The following is a 15791-nucleotide window of genomic DNA, read 5'->3' on the forward strand; positions in this document are numbered from 1 at the left end:
GAAATTAAGCCTAGCTGAATACGGTTTCCCTGTGTGATAACTGAAACTCAGCCTTGCTGAATTAGGAAAACTGAAATTCAGCAGGGCTGAATAAGGTTTTCCTAAGGGGAAAACTGAATTTCAGCCTGGCTGAATAAGGTTCAGCATGGCTGAATAAGGTTTTCCCAAATGGGGGAAAACTGAAATTCAGCCTTGCTGAATAAGGTTTTCCCAAGGGCGAAAACTGAAATTCAGCCTGGCTGAATAAAGTTTTCCTCCTGGGGGAAAACTGAAATTCAGCCTGGCTGAATAAGGTTTTCCTCCTGGGGGAAAACTGAAATTCAGCCTGGCTGAATAAGGTTTTCCTCCTGGGGGAAAACTGAAATTCAGCCTGGCTGAATAAGGTTTTCCTCCTGGGGGAAAACTGAAATTCAGCCTGGCTGAATAAGGTTTTCCTCCTGGGGGAAAACTGAAATTCAGCCTGGCTGAATAAGGTTTTCCTCCTGGCGGAAAACTGAAATTCAGCCTGGCTGAATAAGGTTTTCCTCCTGGGGGAAAACTGAAATTCAGCCTGGCTGAAAAAGGTTTTCCTCCTGGGGGAAAACTGAAATTCAGCCTGGCTGAATAAGGTTTTCCTCCTGGGGGAAAACTGAAATTCAGCCTGGCTGAATAAGGTTTTCCTCCTGGGGGAAAACTGAAATTCAGCTTGGCTGAATAAGGTTTTCCTCCTGGGGGAAAACTGAAATTCAGCCTGGCTGAATAAGGTTTTCCTCCTGGGGGAAAACTGAAATTCAGCCTGGCTGAATAAGGTTTTCCTCCTGGGGGAAAACTGAAATTCAGCCTGGCTGAATAAGGTTTTCCTCCTGGGGGAAAACTGAAATTCAGCCTGGCTGAATAAGGTTTTCCTCCTGGGGGAAAACTGAAATTCAGCCTGGCTGAATAAGGTTTTCCTCCTGGGGGAAAACTGAAATTCAGCCTGGCTGAATAAGGTTTTCCTCCTGGGGGAAAACTGAAATTCAGCCTGGCTGAAAAAGGTTTTCCTCCCTGGGGGAAAACTGAAATTCAGCCTGGCTGAAAAAGGTTTTCCTCCTGGGGGAAAACTGAAATTCAGCCTGGCTGAATAAGGTTTTCCTCCTGGGGGAAAACTGAAATTCAGCCTGGCTGAATAAGGTTTTCCTCCTGGGGGAAAACTGAAATTCAGCCTGGCTGAATAAGGTTTTCCTCCTGGGGGAAAACTGAAATTCAGCCTGGCTGAATAAGGTTTTCCTCCTGGGGGAAAACTGAAATTCAGCCTGGCTGAATAAGGTTTTCCTCCTGGGGGAAAACTGAAATTCAGCCTGGCTGAATAAGGTTTTCCTCCTGGGGGAAAACTGAAATTCAGCCTGGCTGAATAAGGTTTTCCTCCTGGGGGAAAACTGAAATTCAGCCTGGCTGAATAAGGTTTTCCTCCTGGGGGAAAACTGAAATTCAGCCTGGCTGAATAAGGTTTTCCTCCTGGGGGAAAACTGAAATTCAGCCTGGCTGAATAAGGTTTTCCTCCTGGGGGAAAACTGAAATTCAGCCTGGCTGAATAAGGTTTTCCTCTTGGGGGAAAACTGAAATTCAGCCTGGCTGAATAAGGTTTTCCTCCTGGGGGAAAACTGAAATTCAGCCTGGCTGAATAAGGTTTTCCTCCTGGGGGAAAACTGAAATTCAGCCTGGCTGAATAAGGTTTTCCTCCTGGGGGAAAACTGAAATTCAGCCTGGCTGAATAAGGTTTTCCTCCTGGGGGAAAACTGAAATTCAGCCTGGCTGAATAAGGTTTTCCTCCTGGGGGAAAACTGAAATTCAGCCTGGTTTTCCTGTTTGAAAACTGAAATTAAGCCTAGCTGAATACGGTTTCCCTGTGTGATAACTGAAACTCAGCCTTGCTGAATTAGGAAAACTGAAATTCAGCAGGGCTGAATAAGGTTTTCCTAAGGGGAAAACTGAATTTCAGCCTGGCTGAATAAGGTTCAGCATGGCTGAATAAGGTTTTCCCAAATGGGGGAAAACTGAAATTCAGCCTTGCTGAATAAGGTTTTCCCAAATGGGGGAAAACTGAAATTCAGCCTTGCTGAATAAGGTTTTCCCAAGGGCGAAAACTGAAATTCAGCCTGGCTGAATAAGGTTTTCCTCCTGGGGGAAAACTGAAATTCAGCCTGGCTGAATAAGGTTTTCCTCCTGGGGGAAAACTGAAATTCAGCCTGGCTGAATAAGGTTTTCCTCCTGGGGGAAAACTGAAATTCAGCCTGGCTGAATAAGGTTTTCCTCCTGGGGGAAAACTGAAATTCAGCCTGGCTGAATAAGGTTTTCCTCCTGGCGGAAAACTGAAATTCAGCCTGGCTGAATAAGGTTTTCCTCCTGGGGGAAAACTGAAATTCAGCCTGGCTGAAAAAGGTTTTCCTCCTGGGGGAAAACTGAAATTCAGCCTGGCTGAATAAGGTTTTCCTCCTGGGGGAAAACTGAAATTCAGCCTGGCTGAATAAGGTTTTCCTCCTGGGGGAAAACTGAAATTCAGCTTGGCTGAATAAGGTTTTCCTCCTGGGGGAAAACTGAAATTCAGCCTGGCTGAATAAGGTTTTCCTCCTGGGGGAAAACTGAAATTCAGCCTGGCTGAATAAGGTTTTCCTCCTGGGGGAAAACTGAAATTCAGCCTGGCTGAATAAGGTTTTCCTCCTGGGGGAAAACTGAAATTCAGCCTGGCTGAATAAGGTTTTCCTCCTGGGGGAAAACTGAAATTCAGCCTGGCTGAATAAGGTTTTCCTCCTGGGGGAAAACTGAAATTCAGCCTGGCTGAATAAGGTTTTCCTCCTGGGGGAAAACTGAAATTCAGCCTGGCTGAAAAAGGTTTTCCTCCCTGGGGGAAAACTGAAATTCAGCCTGGCTGAAAAAGGTTTTCCTCCTGGGGGAAAACTGAAATTCAGCCTGGCTGAATAAGGTTTTCCTCCTGGGGGAAAACTGAAATTCAGCCTGGCTGAATAAGGTTTTCCTCCTGGGGGAAAACTGAAATTCAGCCTGGCTGAATAAGGTTTTCCTCCTGGGGGAAAACTGAAATTCAGCCTGGCTGAATAAGGTTTTCCTCCTGGGGGAAAACTGAAATTCAGCCTGGCTGAATAAGGTTTTCCTCCTGGGGGAAAACTGAAATTCAGCCTGGCTGAATAAGGTTTTCCTCCTGGGGGAAAACTGAAATTCAGCCTGGCTGAATAAGGTTTTCCTCCTGGGGGAAAACTGAAATTCAGCCTGGCTGAATAAGGTTTTCCTCCTGGGGGAAAACTGAAATTCAGCCTGGCTGAATAAGGTTTTCCTCCTGGGGGAAAACTGAAATTCAGCCTGGCTGAATAAGGTTTTCCTCCTGGGGGAAAACTGAAATTCAGCCTGGCTGAATAAGGTTTTCCTCTTGGGGGAAAACTGAAATTCAGCCTGGCTGAATAAGGTTTTCCTCCTGGGGGAAAACTGAAATTCAGCCTGGCTGAATAAGGTTTTCCTCCTGGGGGAAAACTGAAATTCAGCCTGGCTGAATAAGGTTTTCCTCCTGGGGGAAAACTGAAATTCAGCCTGGCTGAATAAGGTTTTCCTCCTGGGGGAAAACTGAAATTCAGCCTGGCTGAATAAGGTTTTCCTCCTGGGGGAAAACTGAAATTCAGCCTGGCTGAATAAGGTTTTCCTCCTGGGGGAAAACTGAAATTCAGCCTGGCTGAATAAGGTTTTCCTCCTGGGGGAAAACTGAAATTCAGCCTGGCTGAATAAGGTTTTCCTCCTGGGGGAAAACTGAAATTCAGCCTGGCTGAATAAGGTTTTCCTCCTGGGGGAAAACTGAAATTCAGCCTGGCTGAATAAGGTTTTCCTCCTGGGGGAAAACTGAAATTCAGCCTGGCTGAATAAGGTTTTCCTCCTGGGGGAAAACTGAAATTCAGCCTGGCTGAATAAGGTTTTCCTCCTGGGGGAAAACTGAAATTCAGCCTGGCTGAATAAGGTTTTCCTCCTGGGGGAAAACTGAAATTCAGCCTGGCTGAATAAGGTTTTCCTCCTGGGGGAAAACTGAAATTCAGCCTGGCTGAATAAGGTTTTCCTCCTGGGGGAAAACTGAAATTCAGCCTGGCCTGGCTGGCTGGCTTAAGCCAGTCCAAATAAATGCCTTGCTGAATTGTTTTGTTTTCTCCCATTGTTTTAATGTCTGCTTTCATACTTGGCAATGCTTACCATATACACGCATATGGGTCTGTGTATTTAGGCCGTGTAAAATTCCATATAGCTTTGTGTTTAGCTGTTGTTAACTGTTGAATATTAATGCAAATTATACCTTAGAGTATCAGTACACAAACACCATGTCCTGCGTATCTTTGTTTTTAGACCTAGCCCACATCATAAAGTCAAAACAGAGCATGCAGGACCAAACCTACTTTGATATTATGCTACATGTTCATGCTACAAATTTCAGCATATGATTATGTGAGAGAGGGTTTGTGTGCGTGTGTGTGTGTATCAAAGGCTATGCTGGCTTGCTTGCTTGCGTTTTATTACTGCTATTATCACATAAAGCTTATTAGTATAGGAATAAGTGTGAGCTGCCATGTGTTGGTGTAAGCAGTTATGCTGGGTTGGCTTGGTTGGTTATCCCTGGTGTTATGATGTTATCAAATTTGAACAGGCTTTGGTAATTTCCAGCTTAAATTTTTAAACGCCCACAAGAAGTTTCTACTGTCGCTATCTAAGATGTTGATCTCTAAGTTGATTTTTTTGGCGTGTGGGCTTGTGACCATAAGGGAGGAAACGCCTCTGTGTTAATTATGTTCATATCATGGACATAGTTTTTAAATTAGCCATTTAGGGGATGGGGAGAAACTTTTGATTTGTATGTTTCATGGAATTCAGAAAATTTGATTTCAAAACGTGCCTGTCTCTCCTCCCTCATTTATAATTTATATCCTATAAATTGTTGCTTACAAAAATTGGAATAAATCTCTTAAAATTCCTCTTAAATTCAAAAAAAAAAGTCTAAAGGCTCTTTAAGCAAATATCGTTTTTAATGGCATTGTCGTGTTCACACAAAAAATTCTCATCGTTTTAAGTTTCATTACAAGATTACAACCTCCATAGCCGTCACCATTTCGGGTTAGTGGTAGTAGGAGGTTTTTAGTTGTGAGGACAGATAATTCATTTCGTTACTTTTTACGATGTCCATGAATTTTAAGACCACAAAGTAGTTTGCCAGAGCTTTACTTTGGCCACAAATGCGCGTAATTCAAAAACACCAACAAAATACTGCGTTTGACTCAAGGTTATCTTAATTAACTTCGTTATTTAACAACGCAGCCACAAAATGTGTTCGCTCAAGTCACAGCAGTAAAGCAAAATTAATGCTCACTAAAAAACTGAGCCGTTAAAGGCCTTAAAGCTAAATCATTAGATTTTTGCTTGCTTTGCTTTCATTTGTGGCAAACTGAAAGTTATTAACATTGCTAAAACACGCAAATTATATGACGACTATTTTTGTCCCAAAAACAGAAAATATTGACTAACTACTCTGTAAAAAAAAAATACCATATACTGCCAAGGCAAACTCTAAAGGAGTTGCTGCCACTGAAAAGAAGACAAATGGTTAGAAAAAAACAGCCAGCCCCTTCTACTCGGTGCTAAATTGATAAAGTGTAAGGGAAAAATTAAACACTTAAAATAACGACATTTGTTAAACATTAATTACCAAGAAGCAGGCACGTAAATGAACACAAAAAAGTCCAGAAAATGCCCCTAAGATAGAAATTACGACACTAAAAAAGGCCAAAGACTTAGTAGAGAACAGTGGTCAAACTAATAAAAACAATCTTTTGTAGAAAAACTTATTCAGCCCGGCTGAATTTCAGTTTTTCCATAAGTAAAACCTTATTCAGCCAGGCTGAATTTCAGTTTTCCCCACAAGGAAAACCTTATTCAGCCAGGCTGAATTTCAGTTTTCCCCATAAGGAAAACCTTATTCAGCCAGGCTGAATTTCAGTTTTCCCCATAAGGAAAACCTTATTCAGCCAGGCTGAATTTCAGTTTTCCCCATAAGGAAAACCTTATTCAGCCAGGCTGAATTTCAGTTTTCCCCATAAGGAAAACCTTATTCAGGTAGGCTGAATTTCAGTTTTCCCCATAAGGAAAACCTTATTCAGCCAGGCTGAATTTCAGTTTTCCACATAAGGAAAACCTTATTCAGCCAGGCTGAATTTCAGTTTTCCCCATAAGGAAAACCTTATTCAGCCAGGCTGAATTTCAGTTTTCCCCATAAGGAAAACCTTATTCAGCCAGGCTGAATTTCAGTTTTCCCCATAAGGAAAACCTTATTCAGCCAGGCTGAATTTCAGTTTTCCCCATAAGGAAAACCTTATTCAGCCAGGCTGAATTTCAGTTTTCCCCATAAGGAAAACCTTATTCAGCCAGGCTGAATTTCAGTTTTCCCCATAAGGAAAACCTTATTCAGCCAGGCTGAATTTCAGTTTTCCCCCAGGAGGAAAACCTTATTCAGCCAGGCTGAATTTCAGTTTTCCCCATAAGGAAAACCTTATTCAGCCAATCTGAATTTATTTATTTTTTTTTCAACGGAAAACCTTATTCAGCTAACATGAATTTAAATTTTTTCATAAGAAAATCTTATTTAGCCAGACTGATTTTCTGTTTTCTCATAGAAGCACCTTATTTGGTTAGGCCACATTTACGTTTCTTTTCAACAAATTTTAACTTTTTTTGCTGACATTTTTCTAATCACTGTTTCCCAGTATAAGGGTTGTTCTCTTTTTCCATTCTAACTTAAGGGTAATGACATAGCTATAGCATGCTCACCGCAATACCAAGAAAACCAGTTAAAATTATGGCCAAGATTATAAAAACAATTAGAGATAAGGCCAGAGAAACTTGAAAATGTAGGAAACAAAATTCATGAAAAATGTTGAAAAATTAAAATGGAATTTTAACACTTTATTTAGGAAAGACTCTACTTGCCCTTTCTGGTCCTTGCTTTGCTGGTGGTTAATGCCCCAATATAAAGAAAACGAAACTTTCCCAAATAAGCTCATTAGATATCCTTCTCGTATTCTTGTTACATATTCTATGCTCACAGAGACATTCCTCACGCACACATGTCATTCAAGCCTATATGATAAGGGTTGTTGTGAAACCATAGCTGGTGTGTGATAGAGGAGGCAAAAGGATAACTGAAAGGATGTTTTGATTATATTTTGAGAGAGAATTTTTATTTAAATCTGTTGTAACACATAATAGCGTCTACACGTCTTTTCAGGATATTTAAGATATTTATAACCTGCAGATATTTTGGTAGACATGTGTTTGAATGGCAACATTAAATTAAATTCATATGTCTGGTTGCCATTGAATTTGAATCCTGAAATCCTTTTTATATATGTTGTGTGCTTAGCTATTTAATATTTATTTTCTCGTTTGGCTTAAGAACGCCTAAAGGGTGTGATTAAATATTTGCATTATGTGTTTGGGATTTTTCGGGTTAGTTACACAAAGTTTCAAGTTTTTTATTTTATTTATTTAAATTGAAATTTTGTTGATTGTAAATTAAAGGTGGAAACAGATGAGATAGTTTTTAAAGCTAAACTGCTATTTAATTAAGTGGAATATCTATTTCGTTAATTCAATGGAAATAGAAAAAAATAGGGTTTCTATAAAAAACCTTATTCAGCCAGGCTGAATTGAAGGTTTCCTATAGAAAACCTTATTCAGCCAGGCTGAATTGAAGGTTTCCTATAGAAAACCTTATTCAGCCAGGCTGAATTGAAGGTTTCCTATAGAAAACCTTATTCAGCCAGGCTGAATTGAAGGTTTCCTATAGAAAACCTTATTCAGCCAGGCTGAATTGAAGGTTTCCTATAGAAAACCTTATTCAGCCAGGCTGAATTGAAGGTTTCCTATAGAAAACCTTATTCAGCCAGGCTGAATTGAAGGTTTCCTATAGAAAACCTTATTCAGCCAGGCTGAATTGAAGGTTTCCTATAGAAAACCTTATTCAGCCAGGCTGAATTGAAGGTTTCCTATAGAAAACCTTATTCAGCCAGGCTGAATTGAAGGTTTCCTATAGAAAACCTTATTCAGCCAGGCTCAATTGAAGGTTTCCTATAGAAAACCTTATTCAGCCAGGCTGAATTGAAGGTTTCCTATAGAAAACCTTATTCAGCCAGGCTGAATTGAAGGTTTCCTATAGAAAACCTTATTCAGCCAGGCTGAATTGAAGGTTTCCTATAGAAAACCTTATTCAGCCAGGCTGAATTGAAGGTTTCCTATAGAAAACCTTATTCAGCCAGGCTGAATTGAAGGTTTCCTATAGAAAACCTTATTCAGCCAGGCTGAATTGAAGGTTTCCTATAGAAAACCTTATTCAGCCAGGCTGAATTGAAGGTTTCCTATAGAAAACCTTATTCAGCCAGGCTGAATTGAAGGTTTCCTATAGAAAACCGTATTCAGCCAGACTGAATTGAAGGTTTCCTATAGAAAACCGTATTCAGCCAGGCTGAATTGAAGGTTTCCTATAGAAAACCGTATTCAGCTAGGCTGAATTGAAGGTTTCCTATAGAAAACCGTATTCAGCCAGGCTGAATTGAAGGTTTCCCATAGAAAACCTTATTCAGCCAGGCTGAATTGAAGGTTTCCTATAGAAAACTTTATTCAGCCAGGCTGAATTGAAGGTTTTCTATAGAAAACCGTATTCAGCCAGGTTGAATTGAAGGTTTCCTATAGAAAACCGTATTCAGCCAGGCTAAATTGAAGGTTTCCTATAGAAAACCGTATTCAGCCAGGCTGAATTGAAGGTTTCCTATAGAAAACCGTATTCAGCCAGGATGAATTGAAGGTTTCCTATAGAAAACCTTATTCAGCTAGACTGAATTGAAGGTTTCCTATAGAAAATCTTATACAGCCAGGCTGAATTGAAGGTTTTCTATCGGTAACCTTCAATTCAGCCTGGCTGAATGAGGTTTTCTAGTGGAAGCCTTTAATTCAGCCTAGCTGAAACACCAAAACCAGTAGAAGAGCCGACATGGTCTTGCGGATGACATATGACTGGGCTTGACTTAGGGATCTCAATTTTAAGAAGACTGAAATACGCCTGTTCAGGGCGGAGACGAAAGGGGGGCCAATTTGACGCATCACCTTTCCTCAATAGAGGGATTTCTTTATCTGATAAGGTTAAATACTTAGGAGTGATCGTGGACCAGAAACAGAATAGGAAGTGTCACACTCAGAAGCGTACCGCGAAGGCCACAAATGTAGGGCGTTATATAGACGGGCCGTAAGCTCGAAATGGGGCTTGAATCCGAGGATAGTCCACTGGCATTACAGGAGCGTGGTTAGACCAATGGACTGCGAAGGAGTAAAATTGCAATGTAAGGTTCAGAGAACATTTTGTCTTGGCCTAGGCGGAGCAATGAGGACTACACCCACTAGGGCACTGGAGACTTTTCTAGATATCAGACCCATAGACATACAGATTACGTGCGAGGCAGCTACTGAGGCTATGAGAGTAGGTCATTACATCGCGGTATAATCGAGTCGACGATAGGAAATTTAGAAGGAAGGGAAGAGATTTCCGATCGGTTACCTGAGACGACACTTGAGGTCAAGAATGAGGCACTGTCGCCAGCGGCACTGTCTTGGATTAACGGAACTCTGCTATTGCCATCTGTAAGTTCATGCTAAGCGGATGGATAAAAGCTAGAGGACAGAATGGGCCTACAGTTAGAGATCCGAGCGAACACGGAAGGCGACCAAGAACAGGCACTTACTAAAAGGAAGTAAAAAGGAGGTCAGTATAGGTTTCGGTATCGTAACGTATGTGTCCCGTTATGATACCGAAACTACGGCTCATTTATGCAAAATAGGTGCAAGTGATAGTTCATGTTATGAAGTGATAGTTCATGTTATGAAGTGATAGTTCATGTTATGAAGATGAGAGGACGTTGGGTTTGTTTGTTTGTTCCGTATAGACTCAAAAACGGCTGAGCCGATTACCTTGAAATTTTCACAGATTGTGCAGGTTGGTCTGGAAGGAAACATAGGCTATATAATTTTTTTTAATGTCAGGAGGGGAGCGGACCCTCCCCCTAACCCCAAAGTACTATCCAAGACTAAAAGCGAACCGATCGGGACAATATGGGATTCAAATGAAAGGTATTCAAGAGTAGAGTTCGAATTTAATAACAAAAGTTGGGTCCAAGTACCTGGGGGACTGCCCCAGCCCCAAAACCTCTTAAAATAGGTTTATTTGACGATCATGACATTATGGGACTCAAATGAAAGGTATTCGAGAGTAGATTACGAATATGGTCAGGAATTAGGAATAGGCTATATAATTTTTCGGTATCGGAAGGAGGGCGGACCCTCCCCCTTATGCCAAAAACTCAACCCAAAATCAAAAGTGGACCAATCGGGACAATATAGGTATCGAATGAAAATAATTTTAATACCATATTACGAATATGGTATTAAAATTTGAGCCTAAGTACCCAACGGGTCGCCCCAATCCCAAACAGACATATTGATCTTTCATTTCAATATGGAGCTTAAATGAAAGGTATTCGGGAGAAGATTTCGAATCTGGTATACAAAATCAGATCGGAGTATTGGGGGTCACGCCAACCCTCAAAAACGCCATTAGACCCATTATGACTATATGTTATTGTACTTAGATGAACCGATGAAATTCACGACGCGCAATGGGAGAAAATCGAGACCAAGTACCGTCCGAATTGGTCTATAGCCTGATATAGCTCCCATATACCTCGCACTCCGGTTTTGACTTCTTGAGCCCTTATAAGCCTCATTTTTTGTCCGATTTGGCTGATGTGTTCATGTAGTGTAGTGTTCTTTTATGACTTCCAACAACAGTGCCAAGTACGGTCCAAATCGGTCTATAACCTGATATAGCTGCCATGTAAACCGGTCTCTCGATCACCCTCATTCGGTTCCTAGAAGCTTTAATTATTGGTATGTAGAATAGAATTATTCCCTTCACCTAAATGTATTTTGTATAAACTTTTATCAGAATCCATGGTGGTGGGTTCCCAAGATTCGGCCCGGCCAAACTTAACACGCTTTTACTTCTTTTTTTCTTCTTTTATTAATTCTGACCATCGAAAAATCGTGAGGTCAAGTTCATTTGTTTATCGCCCACGAAACCAAAACCTTTTTTTTGTGAACTTCTCCAAGCACAGCTGTAAAGATTCCATGAAATCACTTTATTTTTGTTTTATATATTTGCATTGATGGCACAATTTATTTACCACCATAAGTTTGCAATCTTAATGCTGGTATGTCTGATAAATATGGCTTCATTTGATATTTATCCGAAAAAATGCAGCGTAATCTTCTATTGCAGCGGGTTTTTGGTATAGAAACGTGACTTTTGCATCAGCAGTAAATTTCTGGCTTGCACCAAAATTGAAAACCTCTCTGCCGCCCATAACAGAACTGCCATAGAGAAGAAGTGTTGTAAGAGCTGTTGTTGGCCAAAGTCATGGGGAATGCTTATGCGACCCCAGAGCAAGGCCGTGTAGCAAATACAATTTTACCAATATACACTGAGAAAAATTGGCAGCAAACATAAACATGATTTTCCAGTAGCTTTGTGTTAACCCAGATTAGTGCCTTCCATTATTGGTGCGATTGGATAAAAATCTTTCTATTCACTACACGGGAAAAAAAGGGTTTTTATACCTTTTAAAGCTAATATTTTTTCATGTGTACCGGAAATTCACTATAGTTTCTTCTTATGTTGTCGGTGGCCCAATTCCGACTTTATTTATTGACCCAGAAAATCACAAGAAATTGTTAGTGTAACAAACATGATAACATTTTTGCAATTTCAACAGCAGATGTAAATTTAGTTTGGTCTTAAAAGTTTTAAAGGAAAATATTTATCTTTTTTTGTTGTTGCTTTTATTGTTGTTGTTTGCTTGTCTTAAGGACATACATAAATCTGGCATAACAGCAACAGAATTTGAGAATATGATGATGAAAAAAAAAAACAAAATAAAAAATTGCACAAGTAAAGTAACATAAAAGAAATCAGAGACAGAGCTTTGTAAAATGAAAAGTAAAGAGAAAGAGAGGAAAAAAAGCCATGCAAACAAACAACCAAATAAAATGGCACGTAAATGGTACGTGCGTCATATGAGTGGGTATACGGAGACCCAAGCTTTTTGCCGAGCCAAACAAGCGGAGCATAACAAAAAAACAATGGCAATGCCAACATTCAGCAAAAGATTTGGGTAGCCAAATATGAAACAGAAATAACAAAACACAAATTTCGTCGAAAAAATATGAAATGGAATCACAGGTACCAAATGGCTGGAATTTGTAATACAACTGTGGGTACAAGAGCAAGTCAAGCATTCTAACACAGATATTTCTTGAAAAATGAAAAGCAATACAAAGATAAACACTGTCAAATTTGTTTTTTTACTCTATCTTAGGGATTAAAAGAATGATGGAACAGTGGGATGAGGAGCAGAAGAAGTATTCAATTGAATTCTGAGTAAATTAGGGTATCACGAAAAGCGAATTGGGCTGGATCTTTGACTTTGGATTGATAGCCATGATGGTGAGTCGCTAAAGCACTGCCCTCAAAATGGATGTCAATTTCGTGCTCTACTCCCAAAGACCTTTAGTTTTAGATCCATATTGCCATTGTCAATAAATATGTCCAAATTGAGAGTTTTTTTCTTTTTTGGGGTGGGTGACCCACGGAACACTTAGTCCCACAATTGGATATAAGAGTCGTTTTCTAGTCTCAAATACCTTTAATTTGGTACCCATATTGTAGAGATAGGTTTAAATATCCGTTAGGCGTTTTTTGGGGGTGGGCGGCCCTACTATCCGCCCTGCCTCAGATTTTGATACCAAATTTGTGTTTTTAGGTTACTGTAAGTGTGCAAACAAACTTTGGCTTAAAACGGCCTACCAATCAAGGAGATATGGTATTTTTTTTTAATTATGGTAAGGGGGTGGGTCCGCCCCCCCTTCAGACGTCAAAAAAATCAGTACAACATTTCAAGAAAATCGGTTTAGCTCTGTTTTGAGTCAACCACAAGACTATCCTCTAGTATTTTATGAAAATTTGTAAATTAAAAAACATTTTATCTGTTTAAAACTTTTATTCTCCTCCCATTGTAAGTACCAAAGTACTTTCTTCCTGTATCTCTTTTCTCACATACTGACTGCAAAAAAAATTTTAATGTTTTCAACATGTAACGACATAATTTAACATACATACAACACAAACACATGTCTGCGCTCAAGGCTTGCTTGGATATTTGGCTGCTTATTCGCTTGCTTGCCTGCATGCATCCTTGTTTGTTGGAGCGTGGACAAATGGCATACGTATACGCCCGCCTTCCATGAAAACACAGTAACAAACATACAACATGCCATGCATGAAACACGTGGAAGGACATGTGTTGTTATTATTGCCAAAGATTTGGTAATGTCAGTTCAAGCTGGATATTAAGGATATCCGCTGTATTAATATTTTATGTAAGAGCAATGGCGCACACTGAGTACTCGCGTAATATGATTTTCAATTTATGCTGAAAGGGAGTTAAATTTTCAATTGGAAAATACGTATCAAATAATTACATTGGCTTCAAACTTGATTAGAAATTGTAATTGAGAGGAAAGATTAACAGCCATAACAAGCTATATGAATAAAATCTTCTAAAGGAGTTTCATAAGGCCCAAGTTTCATTTGGAGAGGCCCCTCTCCACAGAATTTCTATAGAAATTTTGTTGGAGAGGCCCCTCTCCACAGAATTTCTATAGAAATTTTGTTGGAGAGGCCCCTCTCCACAGAATTTCTATAGAAATTTTGTTGGAGAGGCCCCTCTCCACAGAATTTCTATAGAAATTTTGTTGGAGGGGCCCCCTCTCCACAGAATTTCTATAGAAATTTTGTTGGAGAGGCCCCTCTCCACAGAATTTCTATAGAAATTTTGTTGGAGAGGCCCCTCTCCACAGAATTTCTATAGAAATTTTGTTGGAGAGGCCCCTCTCAACAGAATTTCTATAGAAATTTTGTTGGTGAGGCCCCTCTCCACAGAATTTCTATAGAAATTTTGTTGGAGAGGCCCCTCTCCACAGAATTTCTATAGAAATTTTGTTGGAGAGGCCTCTCTCCACAGAATTTCTATAGAAATTTTGTTGGAGAGGCCCCTCTCCACAGAATTTCTATAGAAATTTTGTTGGAGAGGCCCCTCTCCACAGAATTTCTATAGAAATTTTGTTGGAGAGGCCCCTCTCCACAGAATTTCTATAGAAATTTTGTTGGAGAGGCCCCTCTCCACAGAATTTCTATAGAAATTTTGTTGGAGAGGCCCCTCTCCACAGAATTTCTATAGAAATTTTGTTGGAGAGGCCCCTCTCCACAGAATTTCTATAGAAATTTTGTTGGAGAGGCCCCTCTCCACAGAATTTCTATAGAAATTTTGTTGGAGAGGCCCCTCTCCACAGAATTTCTATAGAAATTTTGTTGGAGAGGCCCCTCTGCACAGAATTTCTATAGAAATTTTGTTGGAGAGGCCCCTCTCCACAGAATTTCTATAGAAATTTTGTTGGAGAGGCCCCTCTCCACAGAATTTCTATAGAATGTTTGTTGGAGAGGCCCCTCTCCACAGAATTTCTATAGAATGTTTGTTGGAGAGGCCCCTCTCCACAGAATTTCTATAGAATGTTTGTTGGAGAGGCCCCTCTCCACAGAATTTCTATAGAAATTTTGTTGGAGAGGCCCCTCTCCACAGAATTTCTATAGAAATTTTGTTGGAGAGGCCCCTCTCCACAGAATTTCTATAGAAATTTTGTTGGAGAGGCCCCTCTCCACAGAATTTCTAATTCTATAGAAATTTTGTTGGAGAGGCCCCTCTCCACAGAATTTCTAATTCTATAGAAATTTTGTTGGAGAGGCCCCTCTCCACAGAATTTCTATAGAATGTTTGTTGGAGAGGCCCCTCTCCACAGAATTTCTATAGAAATTTTGTTGGAGAGGCCCCTCTCCACAGAATTTCTATAGAAATTTTGTTGGAGAGGCCCCTCTCCACAGAATTTCTATAGAAATTTTGTTGGAGAGGCCCCTCTCCACAGAATTTCTATAGAAATTTTGTTGGAGAGGCCCCTCTCCACAGAATTTCTATAGAAATTTTGTTGGAGAGGCCCCTCTCCACAGAATTTCTATAGAAATTTTGTTGGAGAGGCCCCTCTCCACAGAATTTCTATAGAAATTTTGTTGGAGAGGCCCCTCTCCACAGAATTTCTATAGAAATTTTGTTGGAGAGGCCCCTCTCCACAGAATTTCTATAGAAATTTTGTTGGAGAGGCCCCTCTCCACAGAATTTCTATAGAAATTTTGTTGGAGAGGCCCCTCTCCACAGAATTTCTATAGAAATTTTGTTGGAGAGGCCCCTCTCCACAGAATTTCTATAGAAATTTTGTTGGAGAGGCCCCTCTCCACAGAATTTCTATAGAAATTTTGTTGGAGAGGCCCCTCTCCACAGAATTTCTATAGAAATTTTGTTGGAGAGGCCCCTCTCCACAGAATTTCTATAGAAATTTTGTTGGAGAGGCCCCTCTCCACAGAATTTCTATAGAAATTTTGTTGGAGAGGCCCCTCTCCACAGAATTTCTATAGAAATTTTGTTGGAGATAATGATAATTTTCAATGACATCTTCTCTAAAGCTAAAATTTTGAAGAATTTTGTTGGAGAGGCCCCTCTCCACAGAATTTCTATAGAAATTTTGTTGGAGAG

The 15791-nt window shown here is 40.1% G+C and overlaps 1 protein-coding gene across 5 annotated transcripts in view; it reads left to right on the top strand.

Annotated features, from left to right (window-relative positions):
* The window catches only part of LOC106090602 (furin-like protease 2), a 902413-nt gene that overhangs the window by 159993 nt on the left and 726629 nt on the right, over positions 1–15791 (top strand). The gene's annotated exons all lie outside the window — the stretch shown is intronic.

The sequence above is a fragment of the Stomoxys calcitrans genome, chromosome 4 (assembly GCF_963082655.1).
Source record: "Stomoxys calcitrans chromosome 4, idStoCalc2.1, whole genome shotgun sequence".
NCBI classification, from domain to species: domain Eukaryota; kingdom Metazoa; phylum Arthropoda; class Insecta; order Diptera; family Muscidae; genus Stomoxys; species Stomoxys calcitrans.